At 40.3% G+C, this 12,519-nt stretch overlaps 1 protein-coding gene and 1 pseudogene across 2 annotated transcripts in view; one reads left to right on the forward strand and one right to left on the reverse strand.

Moving 5' to 3' along the window:
* The window catches only part of LOC105242151, a 237,538-nt pseudogene extending 232,839 nt beyond the window's left edge, over positions 1 to 4,699 (reverse strand).
* Positions 4,700 to 4,720: 21 nt separating this feature from the next.
* RASSF8 (Ras association domain family member 8) overlaps positions 4,721 to 12,519 on the forward strand; it is a 126,134-nt gene continuing 118,335 nt past the window's right edge. Inside the window, exon 1 of one of the 2 annotated variants that reach the window (XM_034646203.1) lies at positions 4,721 to 4,818. The gene's annotated coding sequence lies outside the window, so the exon portion shown is untranslated. The remainder of the gene's footprint in view (positions 4,819 to 12,519) is intronic. The other variant, XM_034646205.1, reaches the window with a different exon arrangement.

The raw sequence follows: 12,519 nt of genomic DNA on the forward strand, positions 1-12,519 counted from the left end.
TCATTTTCATGGGATTATCCTCTCAAAAAACTTCTACCTAAAGAGGACCTAATCATCTTTTAAATCCTGTTTCTGAATATATTTGCATGTATTCCTTTTGGTAGAGCCTGTTGCAGTTCCCATTTATAGTTTATGCTGTATTTTCATTCCATACTGTACTGTATTGTTTAACAAAATACATCACCCTCCTACCCCATCAAACTGTTGGAGGGTCTTTTAAGGGGTAGTTTATGACTTGGTAACTAATCTTCCTTTTTTTTTTTTAAAGAAGAAACTATCATGACACTAAAAATCCCTACAGATCTGAGAATTGTGCTGTTTCTAAAAAGCCCATTTATATTTGTCAAATCACAAAATTTATAAACCTTTATCTTGTTTCAGTATGCATACAAGATATTCATTGGGAATGAGAAAAATACCGTATTTACTTCCTTCCACACACATCTACTGAAGAGAAGAGATGACTTTTTTCCTTTTCCTTCCAAATTTATCAGTAACAGTGACTAAATGAAGGCTTGGTAAGATAGGCTGAAAAACTCTAAATGACCCCATCTGTACAAATTTTAGCATATGACCTCAGGCTTCCAGGTAGTCTTGATGTCACAAGATTGTGGCTATGATTCCATCTATCACAACTATATTCCAGGCAATAACAGGGCTCAAGTCAGCCCTGCTAGCACCCACCACCAGATACACATATAAGAAGTCCCATACAACACCTCCCATCCACATATCGTGGCCTATACTTAGTAACCCCCATCTGCAAGGAAGGTTGTGAAATGAAACTTTTCACTAGGCACAAAATCAGATTTCTGTTACTAAGAAAGAAGGGAAGAAAGAAAATGGGATAGGCAACTAGCATTATCTGCCTCATTTTCTTTTTTAGCATAAGTTTCCTCAGATGAACTATGAGCTCCTAAAAGGCTGAGATTATGTCATATTAATCTCAGAACCTAGCACAATACCACAGTTTATTGTTTTTTAAAATGTTTGTTAGATAAAGACAAGATCAAAGACAAGTATGACAGGTGAGTAAGTGGCATTTGTTTGTTCCATTTATATTGTCACTCATTCATTTAATTGTTATTTCAACTAATATTAATTGAGCTCCCAGGCTGAGCCAGGTCCCATATCAGGCATGGGGAATATAGTGATAAATACAACACAGTCCCTGGCTTTATGAAGCTGGTGAAGGTAAGGTTAGGGGAGGATGGCAATGGCTCTAAAAGTAACAGGCAATTTCAAGGTTCCGTGGTAAGAGACTGAGAAGTGGTCCTGAGCCACCATTTGAGAGGTAATGAAGCTGTAAGCAGTCTGAGTGAATCACAGAGTGGGGAAAGAAGTAGAGAAAAAGAAGGAAAGACAGGAGGGCTAGGTACTAAAGAAACTTACAAGTTATAGTCATAAGTCCATAATTTATCCCTGCCAGCACACATACCTATTTGTTGTAAGAAAATGTTTGTTTCTCCCTTAGACTTCCTCATGAAAGAATTTCCCGACACTTTGCCCTTGATGAATCTGACCCACTGATAAGCTTCTTGGCTGGCCGGAACTGTAGTCACAACTGTGTTCCATCGACCTTACCCAAGCATGGAGCAACTATCTTCCCAGCATCCCATCTTGCAGGATGATGTTCCCTAGTGGACCAGTTTGGGCAATGTTGGTCTAGACAGATATTTCTCAAACTTGGCAATATGACTCCACTGGACACCATAAAAAAGAGTTGCCGGGGACTTCCAGAGAAAGGGACTAATCCCCAGAAACTGCAGATGTGAACCTTGTTTTCTTAGTGTGTTAACACTTTGGATTTCAGTACCATGAGTCACCAGAGGAATATAGGTTTAGCTGGACTAACGGCACACCACTTCAGCAATCTTACAGTCAAATAAGTTATCCCTATGATGATATGACTAGTAATTAAAACAATGTCATCTCTTCCCACAAGTAATCCAATTCAATTCAGTTTGTAACATATACGGCTAGAAATATATCTACATCAATTCCTATTTTCTTTGCCCACCTTAGAGAAAAAGATACCCCCTAACCATGAAGCAGAGACCACAAGAAGAGAGAGATTTGAAGATGGTATACTCTACTTAAAGATGGAGGGAGAGGCCACAAGCCAAGGAAAGCAGGTAGCATAGAAGCTAGAAAAAGCAAAGAAATGGATTCTCCCCTTGAGACTCCAGATGGGACATAGCACACACCTTGATTTTATAATTTCTGACCTCCAGAACTGTAAGATAACACACTCTTGGTTTTAGCCACCAAATTTGTGGTAACTTTTTTACAGTTAGGAATGGGAAAGTAATAACACATAGTGATATATCTCTAGATGCTCTCCCTCCACCCCCTCATTCCCACAGCTCTCCACCTAAGTCTCTCTCTTGGGATTCTCCTCTATTCTGAATCTACCCTCTCCAACTGTTTAGCTGAAAATCAAATCCGATTATGTCACAGGGCTTGAAATGCATGCATACTCACTGATTCTAGTTAGGTTACTTCTGGGAATATAATTAGAAACCAGAAATAAGGGTTGTTTACAAATCCTGTCAAGGACATTTGGTGTGATCTCAGGAAGGCTTAACAGAGATGTGATTACAGCTAAGAAAGCTTAAAACAAATTGCACTACACACTGAAGAAAGACTGCATTAACCACATGGGGTTGAGGTAGAGAAGAGATATTTTTGGGTTTATTCAGGACTGGACAGAGGTAAATTCACTGACTTTGTCAGCCATCAGTAAGACAGACTCTGGTTTGGAGTCGGGGATACCTCACCAGGTACCTGGATCCTAGTAACTGCTTATCCTAAACAGAGGTCATGGTTATACTATCATAGTAAATTTCATCCTGATTTAAATGCTAGTCACACAAAGCTGGCTGTCATGAGTCAGTCCACTGTTCACCTCTGGACCTCTGATAAAATTGAGGTCAAGACCCTGCTGGTGACCAACAGAAACTGGATGAAGCTTCTTATACTTCCATTGCCTCCTCAGAAAGTTGAAGGATATGTCCTTCGGTAAGATCCTGGATCTTAGTTTAACAATAGCACACTCCTGCCAGCTATCACTCACCCCTGTTTCAAGACCTCCACAAAAGAAGGATGACTATCAACAACAACAGCAACAACAAAAAAGGGAGGAAAGTTCTAAGGAGGAAGGGGGAGGTCAAAATTGGCATATGCCACAAAGGGCATGACAAAATGGGGATTAAATTTTTCCATTAGATTTGGCAATTAGGCGGGTGACTGATGTTGTTCAGCGGAGTGAAAGGCTGACAAGGGAATGAACGCTTAGGAAATGTTAACATTAAGGCTGGAAAAGTCCCCTGAGAAGAGGAACCATGCCCTACAGAATCACCTTAAATAAAATTCCCTCAGGTTTTGCATTTGAATCATAGAGAACTTTCTTGTCCTCAAAGCCTTCAAACATTAATCAGCCAAATTTGAGTCTTACTATCGCTCTCTCTCCTCAGTTCACCTCGAACTTGAAGGAACTAATGAGCTGTGCAGTAACTAAAGGTCAAAAAACAAGAGGAAGAAAGAAACAAAAGGCCTACAAACACAAACTCAAAACAAAATAAATCAGGCCCTCAGTAAGATGAGCTGTAAAAAGTTGTGCTTCGAATTTAATATCCCTGTTTGGATTAAAAAAAACAAACAAACAACCGTGTCTGGAGAATTAAAAGGGGCATTTTATAATTGGAATGTTTTCTTGTATCTCATCCATTATCTTCACTCCATCTCCCTCCAAATTAATAGCTGTTGCTGAGTTGTGGGCATGTATGAGTACAAGCCTGTACCAAAGACCGAACTTTGTCCAGTGGCTAAAGTAATTGCGTGCCATTAAAAAAAAAAAAAAAAAAAAGTGGAATAGGAAGAACAACATACATATCTGCATTTCCAGATGAAAGCACTGGTTTTCTTCCTAGACTGTTTGCTGTATTTAAGGGGGGGAGGGGGAGGGCAGTTTTCTGAAACTGAGCCCAGCTCTTTCTAAACTTGGTTACTCACGTCTGATTCATTCGCTGTGTTTTTCGTCTCCTGTCTCTGTCACTGCCTGCTGCTGAGAAGGGGGTCGCTGAATCACTGCCACTCCAGATGAAAAGCAATTCAAACCCAGTTCTTGGGGGATGGAAGGGCTTTTCTTTCTTTCTTTTCTTTTCTTTTCTTTCTCTCTCTGTCTCTCTTTCTCTTTTGTAAGCGTCTGCAGAAAAAGCCGTCTACTTTTCGGGACGACCGTAGAGGGCAGTTTTACAAGTCTCACCCCGGGCTATGGAAGACTGCTCCTGTGAGAGTCAGTAGGCACCGGTCACCTCACCATTTCGGGCTTTCCGGCCCACAGGCCTCGGCGGTCTGGGGCGTGTGGTGGGCCGAGCGGCGGCGGGGCCGTGCTTACGGCGCCGGGGTGAGCTTGGCCCGGTGGGCCCGAGCGGCCAGGCCGCGTTCCCCGCCGCTTTAAAAGCTCCCACAATGCAGCGCTGGCGTCCCAGTTCCGTTACAATGTCTCTCCCGGCGCCGGCAAACCGGCGAGGCGCGGGCGGGGGAGCCGGGGAGCCGCGGCTGTAACCCGAGCGCCCGGCCGAGGGGGGCGCCTCCGCGCCGCTCCTCTCGCGCGCTCTGCCCGAGGCCCGGCGAAGGGGCGGAGCCGCTGGGCCGCCCAAGCCCAGGCCCGGCCCCTCAGCCCGGCCCGCAGCCCAGAGGCACCCGGGACACTTNNAAGCGCTGGGCGGGCCGAGCTTCGGACGCCGCCGCGTCCCCAGCGCCCCGGCCGCCTCGGCCGGGCGGCCTGCGGGGGCGGCGCAGTTGCGAAACTGAGTAAGTATTAACTTTACTCGGCCGCGATTTCTGGGCAGCGTCTGGGACCCCTCCCTCCTCCTCCTGGAACCTCCCGGCTCCCTCTTCCCCGCCCCCTCGCCCCTGTCTACACCTTGGGTTTCTTCGCCGGTTCTGCCCTCCGGCCGCGGGCTCCCTGTTCCTCCCGTTCACCTTTTTCCCTGTTGTGCTCGCCTTTGCGCGTTCTGCCCGCCGCACACACGCGCCTGATTGAGAAGTACAGGCTTGTGCCCTGCTTCTCGGTTTCCTCCCAGTGTCCTTGGCAGGGGAGTTTAGAGGCCACTTTTGTTGGTCAGGGAAGCATATGTATGGCTTCTTCAATATTTTTCTCTCCAAATGGAAATCGGATGCTTGCTTGCCGGGTGGCGGTTTGGTGAACGCTTACTTTCTCCTATGAAAACACGATTGGTTTTTAGGTTTTAAAATTTTGTTTGAACGCTTAACCATCATCCTCCGTCCCTGTTTCCCCTTTCCGCCAACCCGTCTGGGGAGGGGAGTCCAAAAGAGGGGACTTTCAAAGTAATTCCGTTTTGCAGACTAGAAACTTTGGGAAGGTACATCGCTGATAGCTTAATAAGCTTCACCCTGAAGGAATGTGAGCTTTGAATGTGCGGCACTGGAGCTTACAAGACCAGTACCTGGGTTCTCGTAATCGAGTGTTGCGTTGTTTTTTAGCATCGTAGAGCCGCCTGGTGTTGCTAAACCACTACTTTTTCAGCATCAAATGGCATCTTGAGCAGCGCAAGCGTTGAGTGTAATTACGGGTCAGTGTTGCCCCTCATCTTTAGGGATTTAGAAGGGAAATAGATGCAGGGCACATTTCCTCGCTGACTTAAACCCATCAGGGCTGTGTCAGGACATCAAAGCCTTGTATTTAAAAAAATTCTTCCAGCCTGGTTACAGCGAGGAGGAACATTTACGGATTTTCCAGTATGATGTGGCTCAGCAATTCCTCATTAGATCTGTTGGGTCACCAGAAAGGACCTTTAAATATGTATAGATCTCTGCTTTTCTGCCGGTTGGTTGGATTAACCACTCCTTCTGGTAGAAGGCATCAGGTAGCCCCCCCTCTTTTTTTTTTTTAAAGTCTTTCATCTTTGGGTTGCCAGGAGTTGGCCATCCTGTTATGAAGGAATAGAAAACGGGAAGCTTTCTTAATGGATTTTCAGCATCCCGTCCTTTGCCTGCGTGAGGCAGTAGTGAATGCCAGCTAGATCTCTGCAGGGATAGGTGCCAAGTGGACACAAGAATCAGGAGGAAGGACACAGTAGTACTATCATTTTGGAGGGTGGTTTGTGTGAGTGTTTATCTTTTAGTGGGCATATTAATGCTACTTTTTATTTATCTCCATGGCAAACTCTCCCCAAACCATGAAAATTACATATAACCATACCCCACTTTAAGAAGACTGAATGTAATTTGATTATTCTGTTGAAGGATCGGACCCACCAAAATATAATTTGTAATGTAGGTGATAAAACCTTTCAAAAATCTTCCCCTTCCTCATTTTCTCCCCTTTTAGGAGCCTCAAGCTGGTACTTTCAGTAATAGACACAGTTGTTAGTAATACATTGAGTTCTTTCTAGGTTCATTAATCAAGCCTAATTTCTGGGCTTCAGTAGCTGAGGGGGACATCAGCCCAGAGAGGGAGAAAATCATGAGACTCTGCAGATAGAAGGCATTTCAGTTTGCTAAAGTGTCATTGTGCTGCAGGGAAAAGCTTTTTAAAAGAAGGGAGAATGTTTAGGTTGTTCTTAGCGTGCGTATTTACTGAATTTGGCATTTGGTTGAGGTATTTGGGAATTGCAGATATTAAATTCTACACAGTTGTGGTATCATTTCTTTTTGCCTAACGTTCTGTTCTTTTAAGGTTTTGATTTTTTAATGGGAATCTCATTTCTTAGCTTTTGTAGCCTTCTGTACTGGGTGACTTGCATTAATTTTTTACTTGAATGCCTTTGCCATTTTTGAGAAATAGTTTCAGAATTTCTTGCTCAGTTGATCTATCTTATGTTGATGTATGTATGGCTTGAGAGTAAGAATATTGTTTGCTGCTGGGTATTGCTGCTTTTTTCATTATGGTTCATTCCTGGCATAGTGGCTTTGCTCCTTTATTGTAAAACATTAAGGTCCTAGATATCTTGCTAGTGTTCGAAACATTGCAAAACTCTGCAGATAAAAGTGGAGTGGGGTTGGGAGTGGTATAGGAAAACATAATGCACCATAAATCCCTAAATTTGGATTTAAAAAGTGATGTATCACCTGCTTACTCTTCTTGGGTGCTACCTTGCTCCAACCCTAAATAGATTTCAAAAATGCAAAGTGTAGAAATAGTTTCTAACTGTGTATAGTAGAAAGAATGCTTACCCCACAGCCAGCCAATCAGACTTGGGTTGCAAATGTGACTTCGTCACTTTGAACTGAATGAGTTCATCATGCTCCTTCAGCATTATGATCTACAGTTTGCTTTCTGTAAAATGGGGATACTGCTACTAAAAGGGATGCTGTGACAAGTAGAATATTAATACGGTGCCTGGTACATCGTAGCCAATAAATGGCATTATCTCACACTTCTCCAGAACTGAGCTCTTGGTTTCAACCTTTCTTTCTTTTTTTTTTATAATAATTTTTTATCCAACCTCTCAAACAGTTCCTCCTCTGTTTTTCATCTCATCCATCCAACAAGTGGCTCAAGCCAGAAGGCTGGAGTTTATCCTTCATTCTCTCTTCTGTTCTTTCACCCCTTCCACCACCACCCCCCACAACAGTTTGTCACAAAATCCTTATCTACTTTTATGGGAAAACCTCTTTCAAATCTGTCTGATATTCAGCCTCCACTATGCTTCCATTCTTCTTGAAGCCACCATTATCTTTCCCCTTCGCCTTCTGCACATACGCTGTACCCCTTCTAGTCCCTTTTCCCACCAGCAGTCTAAAAAGAAGAAAGGTCTCTTGATGTTTAAAGTCTTCAAAGCTCTTACGGGACACATTTATTTCTCCAGATAAAATACAAAGTCTTCAACATGCCTATAAGGTCCTGCATGATTTGGCCACTGCCTCTCCATCTTCATCCTTTGCCAGCCACATTGTCCAGTTCTCCAGCAGACACACTTCAGGGCTCTTGCTCATGCTATTGGTCTCTATTTTAGGACCATCTCCTTGAGTAATTTGTCATCCTTGGGTACAAATTCAAATATCCTCTTTATAAATGTCTTATCACCCTTATCATCATGTAACTTAGAATTCCTTTATTTTGTCCCTCATAGCACAATCATCTTTCCTTTTTAATGTTTGTTGTAACATATAATTATGTATTATTTAACTACTTAATATTTCTCTCTTGCGCTCTAGGGCAGAAATAATTCCTGGTTTATTCGCTAGTCTGTACTCAGTGCCTAGTACATTTAGTATGTGCTTAATAAATGGCTATTATAATGAATAAGATAATAACATTAGCTTTGTATTTGTATCTTGATTGCCTTCTTTATCACTGTTCAATCTGCTTTTCATAACAGAAAAGCCAGACTGGCACTCTCCTGTTTTTCTTCCTTGCTGGTGTTATGTATAATATGAAACAGCCTTTGCAGATACCAGGTAAAATTAATGCATTTGGGCTCTGTAGAAAATTCAGAGTAATAAATTGAGGCACCTTTTAATTAGTGTTACCCTTGTGATTTTCTTTTGTAGATAATCCTTTTTCTAAGTACATCATTAAAGTAATTATGCTTTTTTTTCCCAGCAGCACAGGATTACTGAAAGAAAAAAATCTTACTATGTCATATTATTTTACACGTCATATGATAATACATTAGTCAGCAGCTGTTGATCACTCAGTTCCACACTTCAAAGGAAGGTAGAGAAAACTAGTAGAGAAATGAGAGTTATAGTACTAAGGATGTTTAGTACTGTCCAGTGTTCATGTGACTTACATAAATAACTAGATATCATTTGAACATTTAGTTATGGTAGCAGAGTAGTTGTTTAAAAATTGGAGCCACCTAGAGGTCTGGAAATTCTTTTTCCTTCTCTCACTAAAGCATTCCTTCTTTTAGCCAAAAAAGTCTCATGACTTTCCAAGGCCAAGGAAGGCTTAAAGCTTTGTTTGGGTATTTTTGTCATGTGGTCCTCTTTACAAATTATTAGTTTGATGCACTATAGCTCTAAAGTACTTATGTTCTTATTTCTAGCCTCTAATTCTTACATAATCACCCACATTTTCTTTTGACTTGTTTCATAGGACTTGAGTTTCCTCTTCGAATTTTCCCTTTTACCCTTAGAGTATAATTCCAGTTCCTTTCTAGTTTTGTATTTTGCAGGTCATAAGATATGCAGAGAATTTAGGAGTTGATTCTAGTTCTTTCATGATTTATTTGTTTGCACTTAACCTCTGGGTTTCTCCTGAGTGTTATGCCTCATAAGTGATCTGGACTCTGAGTTTTTGTCAGCAAAAGGATGCCCTTGGGTTGGGAGAGCAGGGAAGATTAAAAAAAGCATTTTTAAGTCTCTGTTATGTGCTAAGCTCTGGACTCAATGCTTTCACAAAAGAAGAATGAGTAGTTCACCTGATCAAAATCATAAAAAGGAACCTTCAGCTTTTCATACATTTGCTTTACTCAAGGAAATTGTTCTTGTTCCCCCATTTACCTACCCTTTATTTTCTGGTTGGGAAGGCATGGCAAGATAGAGAAGCCCTCTCTAGCCCAACCCATTACCTTAGCTTTTTATTTATTTAGACCTGATTTTACTTGTATAAAAATATTGGAAGTGAGGCCAGAGAGGAGCATGCCTTTTGATTTGTCTTTGAGGTAGGTCTTGTGCTCTAGGACATTTGCACCGTGAGTAGCTACCACTATGGAGGAGAAAACAGTTATTGTTTAAAAACCCCGGTTATTTTTTCCCCACATGTATACATGCTTACTTCGTTATTTTGGGTGTCCTTGAACAAGTTGCCTGGGGCTTTATAGCACCAATAATATCTATTACCTATTTATTTCACAGCCTTGCTATAGGATTTAGAAGTCTTATTTTTGGCAGTGTTTTTTTTTTTTGCCACATTCAAATATATCCCGAAGCTCATTACAATTAACTCCAGTGCTGTCCAAGTTTTATGCATCAAGAAAAATATTTTCTTACTCAGTAGCATGTGTTTTAACTCTTTGTTTTGATAAGAAGTCAGATATGAGTACAGGTTGTAACAAGAGGAAAGTAGTAATAATTTTCTACCAGGTTTTATTCATGTGGATGATACATTTTGTCATTTGTTAACTGTCATTGGCCCCTGGCTAAATCATGTTTATCTTTAATTATAGTAATTTTATTATTGGAAAATCACTTAAAATTAAATTATTCATCAGAAAGAAGCACATACATTGAAAAAATTAAGAGTTCTCTTAATGGATGGGTACTGGACAGAAAAGTAAAATGTCACTCTAATTTTTGCTTAAAATATTTGAATAGGTTTATGATCTCTGGAACCCTACATAGAAATTCTATTGAAAGATAGGTTGGAAATAACTTGCGGTGTTTAATGTAAAATTTGGTCATTTCTGAAGCAAGTTCTAATACTTGATGCCATTAGATGTCAAGAAACCTAAAATAGTTTAATTGTACTATATTTTTCTTTTTGTATATAATGATTTCCTTCTTTTCTATTTCTTTTTTTAAAAATATCTCTACTGAGGAAAACTGAGGTAAACAACTACCAACATGCAATGAACTGCACACATTTAAGTGTACAATTGGATAAACTTCTGACCTACATATATAAATATGAAATCATCACCACAACCAAGATAGTGAATATATACATCACCCTCCCCAAGTTTCTCCATTCGCATTTGCAATCCCTTGCCTGTTCATCATCCCCTCCCCCCAGAAGCTTTGCTTCTGTCTCTGCAGAGTAGTTTGCATTTTCCAGAATTTAAATGAATGGAATCTTGTAGGATATATATAGTCTTTTTTGGTCCGGCTTCTTTCACTCAGAATAATTATTTGGAGATGTATTCATGTTGAAATATGGAGCAATAGTTCATTTCTTCTCACTGCTGAGTAGTGTTCCATTGTATGGATATACAACAATTTATGTATGTATGTACCCGTTGATGGACATTTGGGTTGTTTCTAATTTTTGTCTATTAAAAGCTGCTGTGAACATCTGTATATCATCCTTGTATGGACATATGCCTTCATTAGACTTGGGTAAGAACCTAGGAGTAGAATGGCAGGATCATGGTAGACATATGTTTAGCTTTTTCAGAAACTGCCGAACTGTTTCCAAAGTGATTATATCATTTTACTCTCCTACCAGCAGTTTATAAGCAGGCTAATTCCTTCACAATCTTGCCAACACTTAGTATGATTAGTCTTTTTTTTTTTTCATTTTTTATTAGTCTTTTTAATTTTAGTCATTAGTGATATTTCATTTTTATTTTAATTTTCATTTCCCTAATGAACAGTGGTGTTGAGCATCTTTTGATGTATTTTTTGCTATCTTTATATCTTCTTTGGTGGTCTGTTCAAGTCTTTTGCTCACATTTTTGTTGGATCGGTGTTTTCTTATTATTGAATTTTGAGAGTTCTTAATATAGTTTGGAAAAGTCCTTCATCAGATATATGCTTTGTAAAGATTTTCTTCCAGCTTGTGGCTTGTCCTTTCATTTTCACAGTGACTTTGAAGATAAGAGGTTTTTAATTTTGATAAAGTCCAGCTTATGATTTTCATCTCTTCTACATTGTGCTTTTGGTGTCCTTTTTAAGAAAACCTTTGCCTAAGCTAAGGTCACAAAGTTTTTCTTATAGAAATTTTCTGGTTTTCTTCTAGAAGTTTTACAGCGTTAGGTTTTACGTTGAAGTCTGTGATCTATTTTAAGTTATCTTTTTAAAATAGACTTTATTTTTTAGAGTAATTTTAGGTTCGCAGCAAAACTGAGTGGAAGGTACAGAGATTTCCCATATACTCCCTGTCCCCACACCTGTATCCCCTCCTCCATTATCAACATTCCCCACCAGAATGGTACATTTGTTGAGTTGAACCTACACTGACACATCATCATCACCCAAAGTCCACGGTTTACATTAGGGTTCACTCTTGGTGTTCTAAGTACTGTATGTTTAGGCAAATGTATAATGACACCTATCCATCATTATGGCATCACAGAGTAGTTGCACTGCCCTAAAAAATCCTCTGTGTTCTTCCTATTCATCCCTCCCTCTCAACTAATCCCAGGCAATCACTAATGTTTTTGCTATCTCTGTAGTTTTGGCTTTTCCCGAATGTCATAGAGTTGGAATCATATGGTATGTAGCCTTTTCAGATTGATTTTTTTACTTGCTAATATGCATTTATGTTTCCTCCATGTCTTTTCATAGCTTGATAGCCCATTTTTGCCCTGAATAATATTCCATTATCTGGATATACCAAAGTCTGTTTATCCATTCACCTACTAAAGGACATGTCTGCTTCCAAGTTTTGGCAATTATGAATAAAGCTGCAGTGAGCATCCATGTGCAGATTTCAGTGTGGACATAAGTTTTCAACTCCTTTGGATAAATACAGAGGAGCACAATTGCAGGGTCATATGGTAAAAATATGTTTATTTAGTTTTATAAGAAATCGCCACACTGTCTTCCGAAGGATTTTTCCAAAGAGTACCATTTTACATTCCCACCAGCAGTGAATGAGAG

Source organism: Ailuropoda melanoleuca, chromosome 16 (genome assembly GCF_002007445.2).
Source record: "Ailuropoda melanoleuca isolate Jingjing chromosome 16, ASM200744v2, whole genome shotgun sequence".
Taxonomy (NCBI): domain Eukaryota; kingdom Metazoa; phylum Chordata; class Mammalia; order Carnivora; family Ursidae; genus Ailuropoda; species Ailuropoda melanoleuca.